Genomic DNA, 5,557 nt, shown 5'->3' with positions numbered 1-5,557 from the left:
ATATATTCATTCTTTTTTGAGACAGGTTCTCCATGTAGATACAGTTGACCTGGAGCTCATTATATAGACCAGATTTGCCTCAATCTCAGAGAGATCAACCAGCCTCTGCCTCCTAAGTGCTGAGATTAAAGGCTAAAGGCCACCATGCCTGCCTCCTTTCTACTTCCGTTATGGAGAATTTTTTGCCTCCTGTATCTCACGTGCATGCACAACAATTCAAGATTTTACTTAAAGGATTTGGAACTAAAGTGTCACCAAAGCAAATTTATGAACTTTTTAATGTTATTCATAAAATTTGACCCTGGTATTCCAAACACCAGGGACACTTGATTCAGAATCTTTGGAAAGAATTGGTGATGTTGCTGCTGCTTAGGGTTGGTTAAATGGAAACATTTGATTCCTTCGGATCAAAGTAGACTAGTTATATAGCCTTACCAAAGGTAAAATTAGGAACTTAAAAGAAAAAGTACCTCTTATTGACACTCACACACCTCCTCTGTCTAATTCTCTACCAACTGATAATATGGTAAGTGATCCATGCCTACAAAGTACTTCCCATAATGCCTTAAGGGATATCTCAAACAGGAGAATTTTCTTTTACCACATTACCTACCATTAAAAAAGTAGTTCTCTTCATAAACAAATGTCTCAAAAATGTGTTACAGAGAATGAGATTTGAAATTATTTTACTAGAAGAATTGTAGATGTTATTGCAAATACATATGAAATGATATTTTCTGGTTCACAATTATGAAAACAATCCTTATTACTGCTCAATGTAATCTCTGGCTCTAGGAATAATTGAATGAATTATGGTCCATTGCTGTTTGTAAGCCTAGACCTCTTATAAATATTAATTATAATCAATTAATCAGACAAGGAAGTTTTGAAACAGTGACTCAATCACTTATAAAATCTCAAATTGTTAATGAACAGATCAATTGAGCTGCTGCAAAGACTTGGACTAAATTTCTTGATATTAATACACCCTCAGGGTCTTTTTCTACCATCAGGTGAAAATCTACAGAGCCCTTTATGTCCTTTGCTAATAGTCTACAACAAGCTATAGAAAGATAAATAGACAATAAACAGGCTGCTTCCACTTTATTTTTTTAATTGGTTTATGAGAATGCAAATTCTGACTGTAAAAATGTTCATTCTGTAGTTACTATTCTTTTTCACACTATTGCTGATATGCTAAAAGCATGCCAAAATATTGGCAATGAAGAAAATAGTGTTCAAGTTCTGGCAATAAACATGTTTCTTCCCACGTTTGTCAAATATGCAAAAGTAGGCCATTTCTTGGGGCTGGAGAGATGTCTCAGTGGTATAGGTCAAGACCACTGGCTGCTCTTGTAGAGGACCTGGGTTCTATTCCCAGTACTACCCATATGGTGGCTAACAACAGTCCATTACTCCAGTTCCAGGGAATTCAGAGCATGCTTCTGACTTCCATGGGCATTGCACGACATGGACTCATTTAAACACATGCAAGCAATATACTCATGCACATAAAATAAAAATAATAAATATAATAAAATATTTAAAAAGTAGGCCATTTCTAAAAAACACTGAACAAAGGGATACTAATAAATTTCAGACTAACACACTAATATACAAAGAGCTTTCACTGAATCAACCAATATCAATCTAAATTTGATAATGAAGGGAATAAAATTTCTGAAATTGTGGGGCTTGGGGAGATGGCTCAGTGGTTAAGACCACTGGCTACTCTTGCAGAGGACTCGGGTTTGATTCCCAGTACACACATGGCAGCTAGCAGACATCTGTAACTCCAGTTCCAGGGGACATGATGCTCTCTTCTGACCTCTGTGGGCACTGCATGACACAGGTACACTTACACACATGCAGGCAATGCACTCATACACACATAAAAAATATTCCTAAATGGGGAAAAATGTGTGTCAAGAGCAGTATGTTGATAAAAATGAACCTTCCTACATTCTTAGAATGGAATCTAAATGCTCCTGCATTCCACTCAGCTTCCTCCCTAGTCTTAAAACAATAACAAACATGTTCTTAAAAAAACTATTTTTATTTTATGTGTATGCGTGTTTTACCTGCATGTATGCAAGTGCACGCATGTCATGCAAAGCCTGCAGAGGCCAGAAAAGGATGTTGGATTCCCTGGAACTGGAGTTATGAACAGTTGTTAACTGGCATGTGGGTGCTGGGAATTGAACCCCAAAATTTATTTATTGCTATTGAAACAATACAAGATTGGATTTGCTTATAATCAAAGATACAAAAGTACATATAGTAGAAGAAATAAAGATTCTCACAGACTTGTGGGGATCCCGCCCCGCCCCAAATGTTGTGGATTAATTTTAGGTAATTCAAATTGGACTATAAAAGGAGTTTTTGTTTGCTCAGATATTATTGATGCAGATTATATTAGTCAAAGTAAGATTATGGTTTACTCTCAGCTACTCCAAGAAATTCTGGCTTTTACTGAATCAGCACAGTTATTATTCCTTATCCAGTCCCACAAATCTTTGATTATGGTTGCCCAAATAAGATTAGGTTCCACAGATGTATACAGGACTCAGTTGGTATCTCTTGGTATACCTTATATTACAGCTTATTCAACCAGATCTCCTTAAGGACATTATAGACACAGGCACTGATATTTCCATTATAGCTAAACAGTCCTGACCCTCTAATTGGAACACTCAATCTCCAGTTTTAAACATCTAAGCTGTTGGTAGTAAAAGTAATCCCCTATGAAATGCCAAAGCCCTATGTGCATTTTTTCAAGATCATAGTGCCATTTTTCAACTCTGTATTTTGCTCGTACCTTTTCCCTTGTGGGGCACAGACCTCCTGTCTTAATGAGGTTGTAACTTCTTACCTGAATACCCTTTTCTCTGAGAGGCCACTGAAAACACCTACCCAAACTGTTTTGAATAGGATGTCTTCCTGTTTGGTTAGCTAATTAGCTAATTAAAGGGGTCAAACTCAGATATTTACATCAGCTAATCCAAGAACAACTTCAGGCTGATTCTACTGAACCATCCTTTAGAGTCTGAATCTTTAGCACCTCTTATCATCTGTATTCCAAAAATACCTGGAAAATGGAGGGGTTTACATGGTCTCTCTGCCGATATTTGTTTTCATCCTTTTGGAGCACTCCAACCTGGAGTTCCTGCCCCATCACAGTTCCTCACAACTACCACATTATTGTTAGTGATTTAAAAGTTTGCTTTTGAGGCTGGAGAGATGGCTCAACAGTGAAGAACACTAGCCATCTGGTTTTTGGGATGACTGTTCTCATTACCTCAGATTTTATGTTCAGAATTAAATTCATAAGTCTCATAAGAATAACACAAACCCAACATAGTGATGGTTACATGCTTAGACTGAGGCAAAACACAAAAGAATAATTTCAAAAAGGAATCCAGTAGTAGAATAGATTAAAAAGAGAATACATTGTAATCATTGAATGTATGTGATTATACTAATGTGCCTAAGATAGAAACAAGAAAGAAACAAATCAGAAAATGTAGTAATATTACAACAGTTGATAGATTTGTGAATGGAACTTTGCATTGAAACAAGTTAAATTGTTTCTGTGCCTGGGGAAAGGATTCAGGAGTTATGAGCACTTGCTGTTCTTGCAGAGGATCCAAGTTTGCTTCCCAGCATCCACATGGGGCAGCTCACAACTTTCTGGGATCCAATGCCCTTTCCTGGCCTCTGTGGCACTATGAGCATGTGGTACACAATACATATGGAGGCAACACACAGACATATAAAATAAAAATAATAAACACACCTTTGGAAAATAAATCATTTTTCTTTCTCTTATTTGAAAGGAATTTTTAGGTCTAAGAGTTTGCAGTGTAAGTGACTTTATCCTCAAAATGTTTCTAAGGCTGTGGAGATTTAGAAGGGGAAGGTTTTATTCTAGAGAAAAAGGCCTGGACAATTTCTTGATCTCTTTTGATCTAGGTGGATAGACTTCTATCATCTTCAGAAGATGTCAGCCAATACCAGAAGGTCTGAATTAAATCTAACTGCCAATCTTCTCCTGGGAATGTACACTGGGGTAAGCAAAGGTAGAGGCTTCGGTTATAACAGAAACAGTGAGACAGGTGCTTATAACCTCCAAAGGCATGAGTGACTAAAGCAGTTAATGCTTCTTTTCACAAATGACATGAGTCATGAAGTCTTTTAATAATCTATTGATCTTCTTGTGGCTACAGATCTAGGAATGACCCCTAACTTTTGGGTGAGGACTCCCAATATCACACCTTGTTATCTGCCACACATAGTATAAAAACTGTTCCTAAATCAAGGCCAAAGCTGATGACAATAACTCTAGCTTTTGAAAAGACTTGTTAAAAGATTTAGTGAATCTTTGGTTTGGACATTTCCTAAATATCAGCTACTCTGTATCATTGAGAAAGGGGTTCCCCCACATATTAAAAGAAGTTAATATTTTTGCTTTCCACATTAAAAGTTCTCCAAGTTACCTGGGTGGCTATTTTTAGTTGCCTGGGGGGGCAGTGCATCACAAGAAAACTTTTGGCAGCTTTATTCCTCAAGGGAAGTTACCATTGTAGCTAAAGGCTCATCCTCCATTCAGAGGGTGGGTGTCCTTCCTTACAGCGATTTCCTCTTTGCAGAGGGGGCAGCTTTTGCAGGGTTTCTTAAACTCTGCTAAGGGAAGTTCTTTTCTGGTTTCTAACAACTGTGGCAAGGCTTAGCCTGCTTTAGATCCTCTTCAACATGAGATTGCTCTGAAGGTTCAGGTTTGTATTTGCCTGAGGAAATACTCTTTTGCCTGTAATCATGTCCTCCGGTTCTGTTAGACTGTCTTTATCTTGTCCCTGTTGTTCAAGATCCAAAAGTCAAATTTAAAAATTTATTTAGTGATATATGGAGATCTCACTGTCTGATTTTTGCAGTTCCTTCCTCATATCTGGAGCAGATTGATCATAAGTACTTAGCAAAATTTGACTTTAGGAATAAATAGTTTGAATTATAGCCAATTTAATCAAACATACCATTTTCATATAGGCTTTATCCTCCACAAACACTTTGTGAAATACTTTAACCTTCTGGTTTTGCCTTTACTCATCATTCATCTATTTCTCTTTTGTAACGTTCCTTTATTTTAGGTCAAAACTACCATATGAAATCCTTTCTGATCCAAAAAATTCCCTTATTTTTTTTTTTGGATTTCTTTATTTTTATTTTATGCATGTGAATATTTTGCCTGCATGTGTGGAAGTGCATCTGTGGTGTGCAATGCCTGTGGAGGACAGAAGAGGGCATTGTACCCCCCCGGAACTGGAGTCCAGATGGTTGTTATCTGCCATGTGACTGGTGGGAACTGACTCTGGGTCTTTTGCAAGGGTAGCCAGTGCTCTTAACCAATGAGCCACCTCTCCCACCCCATTTCATTTTTTCAGTTAACAATCATCAAAAATGTATTTGTAAGCCTCTAATAATTTATTTTTCTTACTTGATGGCTGTCTCCTTTCAACTTTATTTTTTCTTTATAGAATTTTTAAATTTAAAAAAACCCTTA

General features: G+C 37.1%; 1 pseudogene; it reads right to left on the bottom strand.

Annotated features, from left to right (window-relative positions):
* The window catches only part of LOC103725479, a 43,444-nt pseudogene that overhangs the window by 30,641 nt on the left and 7,246 nt on the right, over window positions 1-5,557 (bottom strand).

This window comes from Nannospalax galili, unplaced genomic scaffold, assembly GCF_000622305.1.
Source record: "Nannospalax galili isolate Female #2095 unplaced genomic scaffold, S.galili_v1.0 scaffold10, whole genome shotgun sequence".
NCBI lineage: Eukaryota > Metazoa > Chordata > Mammalia > Rodentia > Spalacidae > Nannospalax > Nannospalax galili.
The sequence above is the reverse complement of the archived record's forward strand: the minus strand, read 5'-3'. Positions and strand labels throughout refer to the sequence as shown.